General features: G+C 38.0%; 1 pseudogene across 1 annotated transcript in view; it reads right to left on the minus strand.

Moving 5' to 3' along the window:
* LOC102733627 (small ribosomal subunit protein uS19 pseudogene) overlaps positions 1–22,821 on the minus strand; it is a 159,181-nt pseudogene that overhangs the window by 124,531 nt on the left and 11,829 nt on the right. The window contains exon 2 of the transcript XR_014140839.1: positions 18,816–18,965. The product of XR_014140839.1 is annotated as a small ribosomal subunit protein uS19 pseudogene (transcript). The remainder of the gene's footprint in view (positions 1–18,815; positions 18,966–22,821) is intronic.

Genomic DNA, 22,821 nt, shown 5'->3' on the forward strand with positions numbered 1-22,821 from the left:
GGATGGGTTGGCCTGGTGGTGGGTATTGAGGAGGGCACGTTCTGCATGGAGCACTGGGTGTTGTGCACGAACAATGAATCATGGAACACTTCATCTAGAACTAATGATATAATGTATGGGGATTAACATAATATAATTTAAAAAAAAAAAAACTTAGGGATTGAGCTGGTCTCCATCAGACAGACTGATCCATGCTATCAGGGATACTGTCAGGACATATCAAGACTGAGTTTAACGAATGGGGACCAACTGAAAAAGCAGTAAAACGGCATATCTGCTCTCACAAAAGACATGTTTCTCTGCCATGGCTCATGTTACCAACATTTTATAACCTACCAAACCGCAGATAACCTCAGAAACTAAAGTATTTATTTAGTGAAATAATAGTGGATAATAACAGAAATAATTGTTAATAAAATAATAATATATGTTATTGCCTTGTGCTCAAAGAATAGAGTTGGAATGCTGATTTTAAAATTACTTTGCAATAAAAAAATACATTTGGATCTTTACATGGGTATTGGAACCAGATACATGTGGGCTAGAATTAATAGATTTGCCACAGTGTAGCTATGTTACTTTCAGGGAGTAATGTGCCCACTCTCAAACACTCCTCCATGTATATACTGAAAAATCTAATTGTAATGATGACAGAATAATGTATCAGAAGTGTCCATCTCAGGGTTCAACACCCTAAGTAGTATGTTTCTTTCTAAATCGCCATGAAAGAGAAAGGGAGCAAAAGTCAGAAAAATGTCTGTGATGCTTTACTTTCTTCCAGGAAGAAATGCACTTGATTTACCAACCTTCATTTCAGTGCCATGGTCAAAAACTTGGGCCATTTTCTTACTAGTACTACTTTAAAGCCTTGTTTAAAGGCTTTAACAGACTGTCCCTCAAAGGCCATTACATTTAAATTTGAATCTCCACAGAATCTTTTCAAAAACTTAGGTGACTATGGACGTTGCACTTATGTGTAAATATAATCAAATTTATGACTGCTCAATACTGGTGACTACTGATTCACTGGTGAGAAAAATATAAAAACGTCAGAAAAGAAGAGCCCCTTCATACCTAGATGAAGAGCAGTCAAACACCGCTTAAAATATGCCTGATAGTTTTTGTACCAGAACCTTACAAAACTCCTCAGAGCATGACATAAAAGAGATTCCTGGATGCTGCAAGGAAGATGGAGTAAACAGAATTACCAGACTTTAGTTCCTAGTGTTTTCATCAACCGTTTTCCCTCCAGGTAATTGTGATTTAATTTTTTTAAACAATCAAATCCTATGAGCAATGGTGATTGAAAATGCAGGTTTGAGCCCTAGTCACAGCAAATCACATTTAAAAAAACAGAAATATGGGCCTCCAGTAATATAAACACAAATAGGAGAATGTAAGCAACAGAGCTAAGGAACGGATCTGGTAATTTGATGAATCATTATTTATTATAAGGAAACTTTTCTTGGTGCCTAGAATATACAAATTATCTTGTGTGTGTGTGTGTGTGTGTCTGTATGTACACATATATATACACACACATATATATCTCACTATAGAGCATTCTATATATATATATATATCACTTTATAATTATATATATATTTATATACAGCTACCTATACACACATACACACACATATATATAATTACTCTATACCGCAATATACCTTTTGGAAAGATAAAGAACAATGAAAACAACAGAAAAACAATTTTGGCAAAACAAGAATTATGACCCAAAGAGTTTTTAGTTTAGTTAGAAAGAAAAAAAAAAGGAAAAAATTAACTATCCAAATTAAGAATATAATAAGTGTTAGCTATATTTGCTATTTCTCTCCTTGAACAGAAGTTGGCAAATTATAGCCTGTGGGTCAAATCTACCCCACCATTTATTTTTGTATGGCCCATGAGCTAAGAGTGATTTAAAATTTTAAATGTTATATAAATGTCTACATAATATCCTCCATTTTGCTTCTCAGCCCAAAAAACCTAATATATTTACTATCTGGATCTCTACAGAAAAAGTATGCCAGTCTTTATCCTAGAGGGGTATCTTTTTTTATTTATTCAGAAGATTATGTGCATTCATACCAAAACTGAGTACTTACTATGTGCCAGGCCATATATTAAGCATTTTCCATGGATTCTCCCATTAAGTGTCCATAATAGTATTTTATAGGTAGCTACTGTTATGATCTCTGTTTGCTGGTAGAAGAAACTGAGGCTCAAAGCTGACAAGTTTCTTACTTAGGGCTACCAGGTCATGGAGTGCCGTTGAATAAGGTAGAAACTCTGACCTTATGACTGCTGAGCACGCACTTCCAAGCTTTCCACTGCCTTTCCCTCTGCTGATTGTAACGTCAGTTCTCACATAAAAAAGGTTGAGAAACAAAAACAAGGCAACCTAGACAGGGGAAATCAAATGAGCCACAAAACCAGTATTTAGAAAACCAAAGTTCAGGAAGTGTACTGAGCATTGATGTGAACAAGGCATAGTTCAGAAGAAATGAAGGATAATGTTAGAGTTGCAGATAACATTTAGTTGGCAAGATGTATTACAGACCAGGTACATTTCCTTTTTAGAATGAGATGTCACAACCAGCCCTAAGCTCAGAGCCCACTATATAGGAAAGAGGCCCTCAGAACACTTGGGCTACTCAAGGCTCTATGAAGCCTGCCCATCAGACACTCCCACTGCCATCATGGACCACAAAAAGATGAAGGCTCTGAGACTGGAAGTCATGCCTTGGAAGATGGGTTGAGGGGCTGGGGATATTCCTAAGGCCTAAATCAAACATAACCATTCTCAGACCAGACAATCAATCTAAGAGGTCTCTGTAAAGAGACGACATGTTTAAAAGCAGACAAAGGACATGAGGATCACTGCTGAGAAAGATACAGATTCTACTGTTAGCTCAAATGCTTATTCTGGTGCAAGTTATTTAACCCCTCTTGGCCTCAGTTTCCTCATCGTCATTATGATAATCAAATCTCATGGAGTTCTTGTGAATATCAAATATGTTTATATCTACATAAACAGTGGCTGGCAGATGGTAAGTGCCGTGTCAGTATTTTTGTTGTTATTGCTATTATTATTATTATTATTACTATTATTATTGCTGTTATTTTCATGAAAGATGGAACAGAGAAATTAAAAACTGCCTATTTTGAGGAAGGGGAGAAAGAAGTGACTAGTAAGAGACTACCATAATATTCAAGGTTTAAGGTTACCAAAGGATGAAAATGTGAAATGAGAGATGTTGAATTTTCAGAGGCAGAATTTACAAGACCCTGTAATAGATTAGATATGTTGTATAAATGAGGCGCTATTTAAAGATAATTTGCGATAAGACAAAGATATGCACATAGTGTTGCTACCAGATTTGGGTTCAACTTGAGGAATATATTGCAAAAGGGTAAACACACTAAGAAAATATAATTGTCACTTTGTGTTTTAAAAGGAAAGCTGAGGGGCGCCTGGGTGGCTCAGTTGGTTAAGCGACAGCCTTCGGCTCAGGTCATGATCCTGGAGTCCTGGGATCGAGTCCTGCATCGGGCTCCCTGCTTGGCAGGGAGTCTGCTTCTCCCTCTGACCCTCCTCCCTCTCATGCTCTCTGTCTCTCATTCTCTCTCTCTCTCAAATAAATAAATAAAATCTTAAAAAAAAAAAAAAAAAGGAAAGCTGAAAAACTGCAGCTTGGGGATCATGGAAGAATTTCACCTAATAAAAAGAAAATTAATGCTTGTTTTTGGTCCCTGTGACTCAATGATAATGAAACGTATATGCATTGCTTTGATAGAACCTTACATCAGTGCAGTTACTACAATAATGTTCTAGTCCAGGGGTTGGCAAACTGTCTATAAAGCAACAGAGAATAAATTTTTTAGGCTTATGGTCCTTAAGCCTATAAAAAAGGCTAAATTCTAATTGATAAATTCTGTCACAATTACTCAACTCTGTCATTGTAATGTGAGAGCAAACATAGCCAATATGTAAACAACTGGGTGTGAATGTGTTCTGATGAAATTTTATTTACAAAAACAGGTGGCTCACTGAACTTGACCCATGGGCCATCGTTTTCCCACTCCTAGTGTAGTCAATAACCAAATGTGACTATCTTCACAGTTTGTTTGTTTGTTTTTGTCATAATAGTGCTCTGATATATTCACATGTGTGTACCTAAGGGAAATGTCCATCATATTATTGGCAAACCAGCATATAAAGCAATATGGAGCAATATTAGCAGTATTTTTTTTTTTTAAGATTTTATTTATTCATTTGACAGAGAGAGAGACAGCTAGAGAGGGAACACAAGCGGGGGAGTGGGAGAGGGAGAAGCAGGCCCCCCGCCGAGCAGGGAGCCCGATGCGGGGCTCGATCCCAGGACCCTGGAACTACGACCCGAGCCGAAGGCAGGCGCTTAACGACTGAGCCACCCAGGTGCCCCAATATTAGCAGTATTTTAAAGTTTATCAGAATAGGTCAGAATTTTGACTACTGTGAATATATGAATCTTTCAAACTACCAATGTGTAAAAATGAGTCTAGGAATCATGACAGAATTTTCATAAGGATTAGAGTTAATATAGGTAACATACTTAATGCCCTGCCATACGAGGTTAAGATTTTTTAATTGATAGCTAATAGTTTTATTCTTATAATGGCAACTTAGGAAATTCAATTGCCTCGAACAGATATCATGAATGTGTGTGTGTGTGTGTGTGTGTGTGTGTGTGTATGTATTTTTCCCTATCCAGGTAGACAGAGTGATAGACATACATGTAGAAAATACAGTCGAAGACCTTAGATTAAGAATAAGGACACTGTGTCTTAATAGATAGCACCATATCAAGAAAAAATTCCATGCCTTTTAATAAATCTACAGATTGCAAGACATGAACTCTGATACTTCCTTTTCCTTATAATTTCTCATTGAGTACTCTCTTCAGCTAATTCACGCCTTCTGTAAATAGGAAGTAGCCAATTACAAGGGATAAATACTATGCTAGTTGAGTAGTTTAGGAAGTAGAAAAACATATGAGACAACTTCAAAAAGAAAAGGACTGAATTCTTACATTCAAATAATTTCAACCTCTTGCATCAAGAAATATGAGTGTCTTTTAAAAAAATAAAAGAAGTTGTTCATTGACACCATGATCAAAATGATAAAGCATTCACGCCAGAATCTCTTTGCTGATCCAGACAGGAAAAGGTACTTCACAGGGCTGTAGTTAGAACTGTTGGGGAGCTTTATGACTCCTTTAAACATGCAAAAGCTGTTATTCTGCAATTGTATTTCTAGGATGATGGGTACTTAAAATGAGGTGACTCACCTTCAGAATATACCAGATAATTACCTGGCTCCCCCCTACTGTAGTAAGGTGTTAATTATAGAAGCTAATTAGTGACCTGTTTGAAGAAGATCTGATCATATGGGTTTTCACTTATGGGTGTATATTCTCTATATACACTGTGGAGAGAACCTTCCAGCAACTGTGATTATTACCATTATCTCATTTTTATTGCTTTTCCCATTCAAAGGAAGACCACAGAAAGTCAACAATGTGGTTCATTTGCTTTAGCAAACCGGAAAATGCAAGATAATATTATTTCCTTATGAGTTAGAAACTACTGAAGAATATAACTACAGGTTCTAAAAGTTTAGTGTGGCATCTGAATAGCAATCCCGGGTAGGCATATCTCAACTTTCCTATGTCCTGTGAAAACATGTAACATATTAAACTGATAACACAATCAAAAGTTAAGGCAGACAGTGTAAAATTCTTTCAAACCAGATTCTTGTAAGCTTTGTCTAACATCTCTATAGCTCACTTTGGAATGTGAGTTGATGGCCAACAATTTCTCCTGGTTTGTCACTATAGGCAAACCCTCTCCTTTGAAAAGAAAACAGATATATTAGTTCTCTCTCTCTCTCTCTCTCTCGCTCTTCCCCTCCCTCCCTCTCTCCCTCCGTCTCTCTCTTTTCCTATGAGTCAGTGACCCCAGGTTTATACCAATCAGAATTTTTTCTGATTGTACCTTTTGGATGTAGTTACTAGTTTGGGTTTTTTTTTTAATATTTTATTTATTTATTTGAGATAGAGAGTGAGAGAGAGCGAGCACGAGTGGAGGGCAGAGGGAGAGGGAAAAGCAGGCTCCCCACTGAGCTGGATGCGGAGCTCGATCCCAGGACCCTGGGACCATGACCTGAGTTGAAGGCAAATGCTTAACCAACTGAGCCACCCAGGTACCCCTGTAGTTACTAGTTTTGATATGACTATAGTATACTATTTCTCCCTGGACTGACTCTACCTCTTTTTCTATATCAAAATATGAACTACTAATTACCAAAAATGACAAGGCATGATATAGGGGGAGATGGATGACAGCTCATCACATTGGGAAACAGAAAATCATCAAATAGATTGCAAAGATTGTTCTGGCAAAATTTACAACTAGGGATTTTACCTTTGATATATTCTTAGCTGAACATTTTAGGGAATGAGGAAATAAATTCAGGATAATATTATACTTCAATGTCTAAAACTACTCTAATTGGTTAACTGATAAGCTGAAAGAAAAAAAAAAAAGCAAAAAGGCTCTGTTCATAATCCAGCAACCTTCACTATAGATCTGAAAAGGGAGGGAGGGGTCCAGAAATAATCAGGTGACAATAACCAGTGTCTTAACATGGTTCAGCAGAGCTAGAAAAGGGGGAACTCTGTATAAGGAGTTTATTTAAGAGCAAATACCAGGGAACAGGAACAAAAGGCTATAAAAGGGAAACAGGAAAGAAAAAGGCAATGCAAGTGTGTATGTGTGTGTGTTTTAAGATTTATTTATTTGAGAGAGAACAAGAGAGCAAGAGTGAGAGGGGCAAAAGGTGAAGGAGAGAGAGAATCCCAAGCAGACTCCCTGTCCAGCGTGGAGCCTGACACGGGGCTCAATCTCACAACCCTGAGATCATGACCTGAGCCAAAACCAAGAGTTGGACCTTTAACCGACTGAGCCACCCAGGCGCCCCACACGTGTGTTTTATTAAGTCAAGTAGCACATGGGTAACTGGAACCAGATCTCACTCTCTAAAATCTGTTTATCTTTCAAAGGAAACAAACACTCTCAGAATTGGCAACTGGAGAATGAAGCATTTATTTTTGAGCAAGAGAGAGAAAGCACAGGAGTAGGGGCAGAGAGGGAGGGAGAAGCAGACTCCCCGCTGAGCAGGGATCCTGATAGATGCAGGGCTCAATCCCAGGACCCTGAGACCATGACCTGAGCCGAAGGCAGATGCTTAACCGACTAAGCCACCCAGGTGCCCCTATTTCCCATTTTTAAAAAAGTAATGTTAAAGAGTATTCACACCTCACGATTCTGAGTCGTGACATGACATTGGCATCCAAGAAGCCCAAAGAAAGATAGCAAAACTCATGAGTGAGGCAAGAAGCCATCAGAACAAAGGGAGGTGGGGCCACAGAGAACTTGATCTTCAGCTGGAGTCAGAGGTGAGAGAAGGAAGCAGGGCAAAGACGCATCTGATGAAATAAGAATCAAGACTGATTCACACACCTGTACACACAATTGAGTCAGTTCGGATCACTCCTCAATTTCTGCAGAGCCAGGAGATGGGGAAAAAAATGAGCTCTCTGAGCTTGAGAAAAAGAACAGCCCGTCATCATGAAGACTCAGATGATCTTATCATTCAACCAAAACTACAATTACAACTAGAAGAAAATTTAAGGAAATGTCTGACATTTTCCAAAGAATCTGAAATGCCTCAGTCTCTATAAAAGTCTATAAAATTTCTCTCTTCAGCACTTCATCTATGGGATAACAATGTGCCATTAGGAGGAAAAAAGACAGCTGTATGATGGCGGGGGAAAAAAACTGTAAGGGAACTGAAAATGCAACAGAAGAATTTATGTATGCAAACAGACCAAAAAAGGAACCGACATGGCATCAAATTGGATTAATAGCAGAGCAGACAAACTAAGAAGCTCTCCCACGAAATAAGCAAACACGTAAAGGGGATGTAGAGTAAGAAAAGTGGGTGGTTGCCCTGTTTACTATAGAGTCCTCTGCTCTCTAGCAACTTGGGAGCCACACAGCCCAGGTGGTAGCACAGCAACAAGAGGAAGACGAGCCTGGATCTCTGAGTCACCATTTGGAAGAGAAATACTCTGAATCACACTGTGCCATAACAACAACAAAAGTCCTTTACTGTGTTAAGTCACTGAGGTTCTTTCATCTTTCCTTCTTCCTTCCTTCCTTTTTTCCTTTCTTCCTTCCTTCTTTCCTTTCTTCCTTTCCTCCTTCCCCCACCCTCCTTTCCTTCCTTGCTTCCTTCCTTCCTTTTTTCCTATGACTACAGAATAGTCTACCCTCCTCTGATTAACATAGAAATAGGAAAATAGTTGTTCTATACAAATTCGCCAATACCTCTGTTAGCTCAATTTTTCACTAAGATTATATGTTACAGAAGAGTACTTACTAAAGATGAAGGAAAATGTGATTATATATATATAATATATATATATAATCACATATATAATATATATATCATATATATATATATCAAAATTTTTCACCTAATTTCTGGAGATCTATATTAATCATGACAAAAGATGAAAATGGTTTCTGAACATGTCAATTGCATTAAGCATTTTCAGATTATATACTTGCCTAATCCAAAAATATGCTAGTTACAAAAATGTTAAAATGACTGGCAAATAATTGAGATATCATTATTTCAGAATAAATGAAAATCAAAGCTGAACAGCATTAGATAGGAGGGAAACATCATTTCATATTGATAAAAGGTACAATTCATAATGGACTTAAGAGTCATAAATCATTAGGTAACAAAATACTGAATCAAAATAAATTAAGTAAAAGCTCTGAAAATGGAATGTGACTTCAATACAACTTTCTCAGCTTTGGACACATCAAGTAACTCAAAGTGAAACTAATAGAGGTTTTGAGTAATTTAATTGAAAGGGCTGAAATACATAAATAAAATGTATAAAGAAATAACCAAACATTAATGGATATTAAAGTGCATAACTAATACCAAGAACTGTTCCCTTAAAAAATAAAACTGCTATCAGCCAAACCCTTAGATGCTTTGTCATATGTAATTCAAAGCTCCTTAAACACAGGCGTGAACAGGTAGAGAGTTAGAAGAACACTTTTTGAAGGACATAAACTCATTTTTATTTTAGCCTTTTAAAGGTTTTCTATTATCAATAGATAAATTCCAAATCCTTAGTATGATTTTAAAGTCCCTGCCGGTGGCTTGGTATGATGAGTATTTCTTCAACACGTGACCAAGGCATTAGGCATTCCATCAGTAAGAGCTAGAAAAGATCTAAAAAATAAGGTTTGGCTGTACACCATTCAGAAAAGGTAGAAGAATGCTCCATCTTAAGACACTAGAAATAAATGTGAACATCTGGGGTCCTATAAATTCAGTTTTGTGTCGTTGTTATAATTATGCCTTAGTGACAGCTCTATGGTATATATTATCTTTTCATTGAACAGCCTCTCCCTTAGAAAGGTCAGTCCACCACCATCTGCATCTGGACATGAAACTAACTCCAGGAAGTGTTCTTAGACATATCGACAGAGCAAAGTGAAGCAGGGTCTGGCCAACTATTTTCAGGAGACTTAGCCCCAAAAGTGACATTCAGAAGAAAGACAAACAGTAGCAATGGTGTTTGTGAGGCAAGAATGTTGACCCATGTTCAAGTGAGCAGATGAGTGCTGAGATCTGACCTGCCTCAGCTTCCGTAGTGCTGGGGGACTCTGAGCTACAAAGGACGAACAGATGAAATGGACTGGGGTCAGAATCCTTGAAGGGATGAGGGGATTAGCATGAAGTGCAGGCAGGGTCACTGTAAGTTGGGAGAGAACTCTCTCCAAAGCAGCAATTATTAACTGCCAGCAATGACATTAGAAGTCACTGGACCACGGATAATCCTAGATCAAAGAAAAAGGGTTGGAATTTCAGGGTAGGAGGCTGGCATAGAGGATATCCTGGAACAGCATTTTTTGAAGCAGTACCTATTCTTAGAACTGAACTCTGTCAGAGGCAAACCTCTACTACCTTGAAAGACAGGAAATTATAAGCCTGGCACCTGATATCATAGGGCAATTCTTATTTTTCTCAAAAAGAGCAATTATGTAGGTAATTATGTTATAGCAATAGCTAATATCTGTATAAGACATTACCTAAACAGGAACACACCTTGTTAGTCGTACAGTTGTATCATTAGTCTTGTATATTTACATTTCAACATCAAGAAATTTTCTAAGGTTTAAATAGATTGGAAAGGGACCAGATAAGATTACCAAATTGAACCCATAACGTATCTACCTCGAAAACATACATTCACTACTGTCCATTCTCACCTTTGTCCAAGAAACTCAAATCTCCTCTCTTCCACTTCTCCTATCATGAACCATCCTCCACAGAATTACCACAGTGATATTTTGAAAATACTGTTCATGCCATTCTTTTAAAAAGTTTAATGTTTCTATTACCATTTAATTGAAACCAAACTCTGCTCAAGGCTTTCAAAGCCATGCAAGATCTTGCCTCTCATGGATGAGGTCCCGAAGCTCACCAATGCCAACCCTGCTGGCTGAGCACAGTGCAGGCCCATTGGCTTCCTTTTGGATTCTTGAGCTTCAAGCCCCTTTGCAATGGTGGTGCATTTGTACTTGCTGTTACCTCTTCTTAGATAGCTTTTATCCTGGCTGTTGAAATTACTGACTCCTCCTCACCCTTTGCACATCAGCTTAAATACCACATCCTGGAGGGCCCTCTCCCATTTTATATGTAGTCTTCATCACATTATTCTGTTTACAGAATGCAATACATATTTTTATATGCAACAGAAAGACTACTTTCCTTATTTATGTGTTTACTTATTTACAGATCCTCTTCCTTATTAGAATTTTAAGCCCGGTGACATAAGCAACCATGTCTAACTTGTTAATGACTCTATCTCAATGTTTACAGTAGTACCTAGTATGACGTTAGCACTCAATATTTACTGAATGAGTGAATGGATGCATAAATTAATCAAGAATGCATGATTGTCATCAGGCACAGGGCATCCCTTGGTAACATAAAACCTAAAACCTTCAAGAGTTATCAGCCAAGGAGCAGTATCTGTGGGAAAGAGCAGCTCGAGCAGGTGTTCCAAATTCTGTTGCTCTTAATCTCCCCTTCTCTTCAAGCAGGATCTCATTCTTTTTTCTACTTCTTGTACCACCATTGTCTCCTTTTGTATTCTGTGCACTTTTTAAAAAAGATTATACTTATTTATTTCTTTGAGAGAGAGAGCACCAGCAGGGGGGGTGAGGCAGAGGAGTAGGAGAAGCAGATTCCCTACTGAGCAGGGAGCCCAACATGGGGCTCGATCCCAGGACCCTGACACCAGAACCTGAGCCAAAGTCAGATGCTTAACTGACTGAGCCACCCAGGTGCCCCTATTCTGTGCACTTTTTAAAGATCTTCATCAAAAGTGGGCAAAATCCACATGGATTATTTACAATTTAATGCCTTTGATAACTCTGCTAAGATACACTGGAACTTTCAAAAGTCGATGAATACGGTTAATGAAAGAGATATGTATAGAGTGAACAGGAAATAAAACTGTGTCTAGCCTAGATGTTACTTTGTCATGAACACTAACTTTCGTAGTTCATTGGTCTTATTCTCCATGAGGTCTCCAAAGGAGAGAGAGAGAATGAGAAATATCACCAAGAGGAATGGTTAGGTTTCCTCTTTAGTTAAGGTCTAAGAGACACACCTCTTAGATGAATACCCAACAAAAAGACAAATATATCCTGGCTTAGTCACTATATGTGAAAACAATCATAACCTATTAAAATTTTTTAAAGCAATAACTGCACAGAGTAACTGGTTATAGGCACAGAAAATATCCCAAGTAAAATATGTACCCCAAATAAAAAACAGGAGGAGACTCAATGCAAATCAGGAAACTGCACACACAATATCAACTCCTTGAGGGTAGGAACCTATATGCATAAAAATTACGTAAACAGCTAAATGGTTCAGAAGATCAAAAATTCACTAGGTGAAGTTTTCAGAGAAGAGAGCACATGTAAGCAGTTTTTAATACAACAATAGGAGTTCCCAAGGTAGAGGAAGATGCGGCAGACTGAGGGGTACAGGTATCAAGAAGTCTGTGGATAGCCAGAAAATGTAAAATATAATTTCCATCATAATTATCATGATGCCTGCCACTAATCCAAGTCATTATAACTGATATTTCAGTTATGTCTTATCCCAATGTCTCAGTTCATTTAAATAAATGTTTAGTTCCCCTTGAAGAGTTCCTTGTACTAACTTATGAAGCTTTTTGAATCTGTTTGTAAAGCAACACTGTCATAGTTTTATTTCTTAGCTTCCATTTGCTAAACTCAGTTTTCTCAGATCTTAGTATGTATTTCCTTTTCCTTTATTTAACCATTATTTTTACCCTCCAGTACACCAGGGGTCTACTTGTATAATATGCCCTATATTTGCAATAAGAGGACCAGGTCATTGAAGTCAAGGTGTGTGTCAGATATCTTTGTACCCCAATGCCTGTTATAGGTTTATCATATTTAGGCACTCAAAAAAGAATAGCTTACCCTGGAACTGAGAGAGCTCTTAATAGGGCTTCTATATTAGTCAGAAGTCTTTGGTAGCAAGGATCAGAAACCCCGCTGAGAGAGCTCAAATAAAAATGAATTTATTGACTCATGAAACTTTCAAGTCCAGAGACAAAGCTGGCTTAGGTATGGCTGGAGCCCAAAGGCTCTGACCATTTTATCAGGGGCCCTGTATTTCTCTCTCCAAGTGTCCTCTGTGTTTCCCTCTCTCTATTGGCTTCTCTTTGGAAAGAAGCATTCACCAGGAAGAGGGAAAGATAACTGTTGACAACTGTAAGCCAAGCATCTTAACAACTTTCAACACAGAATAGAACATCATTTTATCAAATATCAAGTAGTGTCTCATTCATGTTTCTTTGGTCAGATGTCCGGCTGGTACCAATCGCTGAGCTGGAAAGATGAGTTAGTCTGTTGAACTTCACCAGGACCACACAGTTGGGAAAGGCCAATTCCCCAAAGTCCCACTGTGAGACAGGTCACGTATTTCCATCTCGGCTAACCTAACCAGCTTGTTTTCTGAGAAATGAATGCCTGGCAATTAATGCCCAGATATCTGCTTAAAAACACTGAAGGTCTAAGAAGATATTACATGTAGAAGTCGCCTATTTCGTTTTTATTTTGTTGCTGTTGTTGTTACTCAACTAACTTCCCTATGAGACACCCTCCAGGGGTATTTGTTTACAGACTAATAAACTGAAGGTTTTGAGACTAGTTCACTTTATCTCCTTCAGTTTTAAGTTGTAATGGAGCTTTTGTCAACCAGCAATTTTCACACCTTAAGTCCTTAACCCTACTAGCTGATAATTAATTTCACAGTTACAGCACAGCTGTATCAGCTTCCAAAGAAAGGATCTGGATATCTCTAACACGGAGTGGGCATGAGGTAAGGCAACAGCAATCATTATTTCACAGGTGTTTGTATTTTTCCTATTTTCTTGAGCCTTGTGAATGTATTTACATGACAATTTGAAAATGATGTCTGGGTTATAATAGGTCCTAGACTGCTAAATACAGTAGGGGCCTGGGGACTTGCAGAGCTGGTAATGGGAAAGTCGACTGAGCTAACATTTTGACACTGGCTCCTTCTCAGGAAAGGCAAACAGAGAAGAGGAATTGAAAGGAAGCTGTCACTAGGAAACCAAAAAAAAAAGGCAACCTGCAGAGTACACAAAAAGGAGACAGAAAAAATAAAGGAGTTAATTAACAAAAAGGTGACATCCAAACACTTGCAAACACAAGTGGGAAGAACTGTATCAAGGAGTAGGAAAGATTAAATAAGCAGGCAAACTTGGAAATCACATTCTAATATTGCCAAAAATAAGACAATCTCATAAATAGCGATGAGAGCTGTCAAGGAAAGGACTGTCAGCAAACAAACCTATTGTAGCTATAAAATACACATTGGTCCTTACGAACTTTTTCTTTAACCTAAATCCCTTCCAGTAAGACTCACTACCTTTTCCATGTCTGGTCTCCCATATTAAAATCATGCCTAACACAAACATCCTCCTTAGAGAAGTAGAGACTTTTGGTCTCATGTCGTAGCCTACTATCTTGCAGAAGTTTCTCTTCAGAAAGACATCACTTATTGAGCAATATCTCAGTGCTCTACTCTACGTTGCGTCTTCTCACTGAATCCTTAGGATATGCTTGCAAGATTGACACGCTTATCTCCCTTGTAGAGATCATCAGAGGATCTTGGAGGTTAATTCACTCGTACTTTGTCCTGCAAATTGCATATGAAGGGACAGAGACTAAAGGGAATGGATGTTTCCTTGTATTCTGACAACTTAAAAGGTCCAATGAGTGACACCTTGCTTTGTCATGTGGAGAAACTTCCCTCACTAAAGATGTGTTGGATGACGAAGTCTGGTTGGGACATACTTTTGAGGAAATTCATGTGTTTGTCAGGTTATTACAATAGCTGATCTCTAGGGCTCTTCCAAAGAAAAGACTCTTGATTCCATAACACCCAGCACTCAATGATTGCAGTTTTACTTTCCACTTCTAAGACAGAGTAATATTTAATAACCAAAAAAAAAAAAAAAACCACCCCACACTTCTTTCTCATTCTAACTTTCACTTGAAATGAAGGGGCAATTCTGACAGCTAAAAAAACAAATCATGTCTCTCATTCTAGGCAGAAAGTAAATAGAGCAGAATTACTGAAAATACTAACAATAATGTGAAAATCTGAAGAGATTTCAGGAATACTGGCATTTCATTCACCTCCCTAACATTTGCAATCTGTTGTCAATACCTTCTCTTGGTCTTTGCTATAATTATTGAACACTCTACTACGTGGCAGGCAACTTTTTGAGTGCATTACCTATATTAATTATTTATACTTTATCATCCTATAATGTCAATTCCATTATTATCTGCATTTTGCATGAGAAAACAGTAGTACCAAGTTGTGTAATATCTTTCTACAGTCCATAGCTAAAATCAGTGAGGTGAGTTTATTTGAATGAAGGATCTGTACTTGCAGCTACCACACCAGTGTTTCTAAAACTTTAGCAGGCCTTGGAATCACCCAGTGACTTTTCTGAAGGACACAGTGTTAGACACGAATTTCTGATTCAATGGGCCTGGGGTGGGAGTAAAAAATTTGCATTTCTAACAAGTTCCCAGATGGTTGCTGCTAGTGATCCACAAACCACCTTGGAGATCCACTGTACTACAGGATCCTGCCCCTTCCTTAATTTCTCCCATATTCCCTTGAAGGGTGACAGTGACGCATTAGTTATAGAAGAGCCTGACACTAGAGATAAGAAGGTCTGTGAGAGCAGGGAAGACAGTTAAATACTGAACTGGGCTTCCAGGGAAAGCTGTTAAATTGTTCAGAGAGGTCTTTAAAAATATATTTGATTTGCAACCTATGCCTTGTCATGCTGGAGTACGACACCAGAGAAACATCATGGATTGGCTGGGTGGTCCTTCAGAATCCCCTTGTGTTGCATGGGGCTAGAGTGAGACCATAACCTAGTGCTGGGTACAAGTATTTTACACAAAAGCATTCTGATTGAGAACAAGCTAAATCCATAGAGAGGGCCAAGGGTCAAAAGGAGAAATCCAAGTTCAAGAGTCAGAGCCACAGTTTAAAACATATGATAAATCCACATGGTCACAAACATGTCCACTCAAACACCTCCACAAACAGTGGAAGTGAGGCAAAGGGGGGCAGTCACTGGCCACTTGCATTATGGTGTATGGGTGGGGCACTGGTCAAGTGGAAGGTCCAGGAGCTGGGTTCATATGCCATGTCATAGTACTTAATGGAGTGTCATAATACATGAGTCAGTCCATTGGTGCTAGAGGGGAAACACCAGAACAAAGAAAGAAAGTTACTTTAAATCAATCTGGAAAGAATTAATCGTAATAAATTTGAAGACTAGCTACTGAAATTTATCACATTTAGGGCAGAGCCACACTGCTTTTCCTTATCCCTGTGTTTACACCACTGAGCATATCCATCCTATCTCTCCTCAATCATTTCATTCTTAGATTGTAAGCCTGTCAAAGCACTACAGGATTAGAGTGATAGGTCCTATAGGCTGACACGCAGAGGCAGATGAATTAGGAACACCTATCTTTTCAAAGAACCATAAATTTGACAAAATTTAAACAGATCCCTGCTTCATGAAAAGAATGAGAAACAGGTTAGTGAAATTAAAGTCAACCAAACCACTCCTCTAATTCCTATTGTTTTGGCAATTAAATAGAATATTCTTAAAATACATAATTAAATGAAAATTGATTTGTTCAACTCAAATATAAAGGATTTAAGAGAGGATTTTGACTGGTCTTAAATTCTCTAGGTAACATTAATAATGAAAAAGGGACAAAACAAATATTCAATAAATGCTGATACCCTTCCATGTACTAGGATTTTTAAGGCACTAATTTAATTTTTATGACAACCCTTTGATATTATTATTATTAGCGAGTACACTGATATTTCAGAATATCAATGACAGGGCGCCTGAGTGGCTCAGTTGGTTAAGCGACTGCCTTCGGCTCAGGTCATGATCCTGGAGTCCCAGGATCAAGTCCCGCATCAGGCTCCCTGCTCGGCGGGGAGTCTGCTTCTCCCTCTGACCCTCCTCCCTCTCATGCTCTCTGTCTCTCATTCTCTCTCTCGCAAATAAAAATAAATAAAATCTTAAAAAAAAAAAAGAATATCAATGACAGAATATAAATTGGAAGGTCAAAAATTCAAAGCAAAGATCCAAATTCAAAGAACTTGTTCTTCACTATTTGGCTAACTTTTAAGATGGTTACAAGACCTGGGGGTAAAAATTTGTAAATGTCTGGATACTGCTTGGCACAAAGTAGACATTCTGTCCACAATACCAATTATCATCATCTTTCTTCAGAGTTTCACATATTTATTAGTGATACATTGAACCTGACCAAATGTAATAACCTATGAACAGCATGGCCTCTTCTGTCCCAATCTACTGTGTGCCCGTGTGTGTGCGTGTGCATGCACGCATCTGTGTGTATGCATATATGTAAATGTATATATGAAAGACATCAGATAAAAATTCTATGGTGCAATTAATTGAACATAATTTTGACAGAATAATAGAAAGGCCTAAATACAATAAAATGAAATATTTTCTGAAAGGAAAGATAAGATTTGCAAAGGAGGCTTGGAATGTACTTTTTTTAAAGATATTAGAAGAGAAACTACAAATTTTATTTACTGAGACTGCATTCATTAAGGATCTACTTTAGTATTAACACTAAGCTGGGGATGAAAAACAATTCAAGGACCATATCCTTTAGTGGGACAGAAAACACAATTACAAATTATAGTGTGAAATGTCTTGTAATAGATATTTTCACAGGATAGTTAAAAGTAGAGAAATGTCACCTAAACCAGAGGAAGAACAGGGAAGCTTCTCAGAGGATATGCCTCAATATGAGATCTTGCAGGGAAAGTGGGGGCTAGACCACGAAGGAAAGAAGGGAAAGTCAAGTCAGACAGAGTGACCAAGTGTAAAACATTAGAGTTTGGCCAGTTTTTATGTTTCACATGAAGCTGTGGACCATGGGACATTAGCTGATGATCAATGAACTTGTAGTTCCATAGTCAATTTACTGTAGACAAAGTTGAGTGTCTCTTAAGTTAACTATGCTTTTGATTAAAATGAATTTAGATGTGCAATTGTGAAGCAAATATACTCTTGAGCATGCAATATTTCCAAGCCTTATTTGGGTCATGGCAATTTTTTTTTTCTTCTTCACCATCATTCAGTTCCAGTGACTACAAATACCACGCTGGGGAGAATCTGCATTAGATAATCCCTTGAAACATGGGTTCTCTTCTTAAATGGAGATATCCTGAAGTCCTGGCAGGACGGTAGCAAGCTGGGAGTCAGAATGCCTGGATTCTAGTCTACAAATAAACTGCTAATACCAAATAAGAGTCTTCAGACTCCCTTTCTTGAGCTCTAGTTCATCATTCAAAACTGGGCAATTTCTAAGGTCTTTTCTAATGACTGTACCACAGGGAAAGTCTCTCCTTTGCTACACAATCATTTCTAGGTGTTTGACAATGTTCAGTCAGAAAGTCGTTCTTAGGGAATAGTCGACAAGGTTTATATTAATAACACATTTGCTGTTGAACGTAAGGCATACTTTTATTGTGGTGTGATTTAAATAGGCCTTTTTGAAAGGTGTCACTCTAATTTATGACTTTTTCACACATTAACCAATTTTAAATAAAATGCTTAACAAATGCAGTTGGTTTTTAGCTTCTGAGTCAAATTAGGAAGCCAGGTACAATATTATTATCTGCAGTTCTCAAGGACAATTTTAAATGAGATGTCACACTAAGTAATATTATGCCTCTGAGAAGAACAACCTATTTTAATAATGAAATAGAATAAGAAGTCATTCACAGCGAGAAGAATGTAGTCTTATTCTAATCTCTTAGACACATTTTATTTCTGATGCTTTACTTACCACATGCACTGGGGAAATAACCTAGCTCCTGCATCCCTTGCACGTGGACCAGTAAATCAGCACAATATATGACCAACAGCATACAAAATTTCAAACAAAACAAGAATGTTGATTGAGTGGCTGTGTACCTTTTCACTTAAAGCAGGGTTTCTCACCTTAGTACTGCTAACATCCGAGGCCAGATAATGCTTTTCTTTTCCTCTGGCGTGAGGACTGGGGGACTCTCTTGCCTCTTCCTCTCAGATGTTAGTAACACCTCCCAGTTGTGAAAAGCAAAAATGTCTCCAGACATTAATTAATGACCCCTAAGGAATAAAAAATGTCCTCAATTAAAACCACTGATTTAAAATACACGCATTACATCTAGCTTATAGTCTCTCTCGTTCTCTCCTTCCCTCTCTCTCTCTCTCTCAAGTTTAGTAAACTTGCAGGGTGTTTTCTTATAGATTTTTGTTAATATTTTTTCTATGTTTATTAAGCTCTCCATCTAAGGACACACTTCCAGAATGCAGTCATGAAATATCTGCATGATTAACATGAAAGATTTTGATTACCTCTCTGCCCAATCACACTGGATACAGAAGTTAAGATAATACTTCTTTTTCCAGGTTTCCTTCAACCTTGGGTTGACAACTTTCAGTGATGAGGGAGATTACCCAATTAGGTAGCTTTACTGCAGTTTTGGAAAGCTCTAGGTATGAGAGAGTTCTGCCTTAAATATTGAGTTGAAATGTGTCCATACATCTCTTCAAATTTTGACCTCTGGAGATATATTGTATGACCTACTACTTCCACCTTTTAAGTATGTGCTCCTTTGTGTTCTATTTCCCCCTTGTGCCTGTCAGAGTCCTCTAAATCTTTACTAAAAAGCAAACAAAACAAAACAAAACAAAAACTTGCCCCTTGGTTACTGCAATGGTTCCTTAATTGGTTTCATTGACTTCATTCTTTCCACCTGCTAATTTATCATTCACACATATGTCCAATTCATCTTTTTTAATGATCTAATTTTCATCCCCTACTAAAAATCTCCTAAAGGTATCCCTCACTCTTCAGAGAGAAGCTCAAAGTTTAAATCAGAGAGAAATCTGAGAGACTGACTTGTATGAGTCCCGTGGGGTCCCTGTGTACCATTGTCTAACTCTCTGGTTCATCTTCTAGAGCCAGCGTCCTTTCTTCTCACTGCTCTCTGGCTTAATGTCCTCCTGTCTTTGTCCTTGTCATGCTGAGCACTCCACAGTGACACCTCTATTCTGATATTCTGATATCTATTCTGATATTCAGACTGTACAAACTGGAAACCTAAACCCATCTACTTCATAAATATTTTCTACACTACAGTCCCTAATATCTATTCTGCCTCCTCATGTTTCTCCAGCAACCATATTAACTTTATGGCTTCATTTTCCTCCTGTAGAATTCTTGTTTCTAATATTTTCTCCCCCCTCCACTTTCATTCTTCTACACAGAACTTGTTACATAATAATTGCAGCATCAAGGCTGCTTGATTTAAATCACCATACCTTTCAAATGTCTGGACCTCATGGAAGTCACACAGAGGAAGAGCATTTGCTTTTCTTGAAGACCAGAAGTGGAAAATTACAACTTGTAGACAGCTGTTATTTTTAAAGCCCCTCTGAGAAAAGTGTTACAATGGATTCTAGTTGTTCATTCATGTGTACAAATTTATATAGCTGTTGCTTTATCAACATAAACATATGTGGAAAAATGGGTTGCTTTGTTTATTTATATGCACTTTGTTTGTTTGGGAGCTTTTGGAAGAATGACATTATACAGTTCAGTCATTAGTTTGCCATATGACCTTGCATAAGTCCTTTAAACTATCTGGACTTTAATTTCTTTATTTGTTTGGTTCGGGGTGGGGGGTGGTGATTTTAACCAACTGAGCCACCCAGGTGCCGGGGGGGGTGGTGATTTTAAGATTTCTGGAACCACTTTAAGCTGGAAAGCTGTACTTTTCATTGGTCTCAACAACATAGTTGTTCAGTAAGCAGTGGTTACTTTCTATCCACCTTCCCTCTTCTTCCTTGACATTAGAACTCCAGGTATTTTCACACATCTCTCTCTTACCTCTGTGGCTTCAGGGTCATGACCTACTACTCCCAGCTCAGCAGTTAATACTGACTGTTCTAAATAAAAACAGTGCTCTCATTCTCATCCATCAGTGGGCATGTAACCTTGAGTCTGCTGAAGGACTTCTGGGCAAGGGTAAATCACTCCAGATATAAAATCCTAGGAAAAGAATAGCCCCTTTTGCCCCTGAATATCTGGGAAGTTGGATCATCTCTGGCTTTCTTGGAACAGTGGGCGGAACTGGTATAAGGGAAAACTGACACATTGTTGATGGTAGAAAAGTTCAAAAGGACAAAGTTGACACAACAGAGCTACTAAATCAATACACCAGGAAACCTGCTTGTGGCTGGTGCTGCTAATTCTTCCCACCCCCAAGCTCTGCCGTATCCACTCTCCCCTCCTTCCTTTTAGTAATAAAATTCACTTTAATTTTATTAGGCCAATCATTTTCACAGCTAGATATGATCTTGAGAATGAGTCCCTGGAAACAGAATGTGAACACAACTGACCAGGTCTCAACTTCTATGTCACTCCTTTAAAAGGAAATCGCTTCTTTTCCTTCTTGTTCCCCTCTCCTATGGGCTAGAACATATATAGGGAGTCAAATGAGAAGAATGATGATAACATCATATAGGATGCTGGAAAAACAACAACCAGAACTTTTGGGGGGAATGACTTCATAGAGCAGAACCACATACCTGACCTGAATACCCCCTGGGTATGGTCCACCTGCATCTTGATAAACAGAATCTCCCATCTGGTTTAACCATGTATTTTGGAGTCTCGTTTTTATTGTAGCTTAACCTATACCCACCTAATATGTCATGCTTCAACAAGACTCATTGCTTTGTGAGGTAATATATTCCATTTTCATCTAAGTCAATTTGAATAGTGAATTTCTGTTTCTAGGTGCCAAAGTCTTTCTAATTGGTCCAGCCAAATTTCACATCTGCGCCGTTTGTGAACAAAAGCAAAATAAAGCCTTTATAAGACAACTACTGAAAATTAATGTCTAGAGGGCATTTCAAGGTGGATTTAATCCAAATATGCTCAGGAATTAAAAAGAAAGAAATTACTGGGCTCACATTTTGAGATTTTCCAACTGTTTGCATGCCTTCATGAATAATGGAAATAAGAATAAGTGTATGTAAATGTAGCAGAAAATCTAAGAAGAATTTAGAAAAACTTGAACAGCTCTTCAAAGGGGTAAGTACTGTGGGAAAGTCATTATGATTCAGAATTCAAGATCCAGGGAGATTATAGGAGTCCTTTGAATCACTGATGAGACAGCCCAATGAGACACATGAAATAACCAAACTAAAATTGTCAAGATAGGTGCTGACTGACTCTTCCAGATGATGGAGGAGACTAGCTCTGCGCTGTCACTTGGTGTGATAGGGGGAACAATCTCAGGGGTTCCATTTCATTACCTGAAAAACAAAGTGGCCTCTAAGATGCTTTCCAGGTGGGACTGTCTATGCTCTATAAATGTGGGAGAGGCTCCCTTGGCGCCCCCTTGTGTTGCTCATTCAGCAAACTGAAAAACTTCAAGTATCTACAGAGCAGGTACTTTTTGTGAGAAAAGAGGCTTTAGAAGTGATCAATCTGTCCACAGAGCATGTACTGAGACAACTACAGATATACCACATCCACATATGGAAAAAAAGAATCAATTTAATTTAGAGTAGAAATAGGAATGTGTGATGATGCAGTTAATTATCACTGTAGATTTTATGTACAACATTTTTTAAAAAGAAAAGGAAGTTCCTGATTCTCAGCTGAACCAGTGTTGAGAAACTATGAAAAACAGATAAAATTGTGCTGTAGTAAGAAAATACCTCCCATACACACAAAACATAATTCTGCTCTAAACGCCCAAAGTCTAACTTTATTAATCTGATGAGTCTTAAAATACCAGAAAAGGAAGAACGTCAACTGGTTTGTGTTGTTAGTTTTCTACATTGCTTACCTAAAACTTCTGGGAAATAATAATGCATATAACATTCCAACTATGTGTATTATTATATCACAGCTTATTTGAAATTTGAGTATGAAAAATGGCAAACA

Source organism: Leptonychotes weddellii, chromosome 16, assembly GCF_054177405.1.
Source record: "Leptonychotes weddellii isolate Sample4059 chromosome 16, ASM5417740v2, whole genome shotgun sequence".
Classification (NCBI taxonomy): Eukaryota; Metazoa; Chordata; class Mammalia; order Carnivora; family Phocidae; genus Leptonychotes; species Leptonychotes weddellii.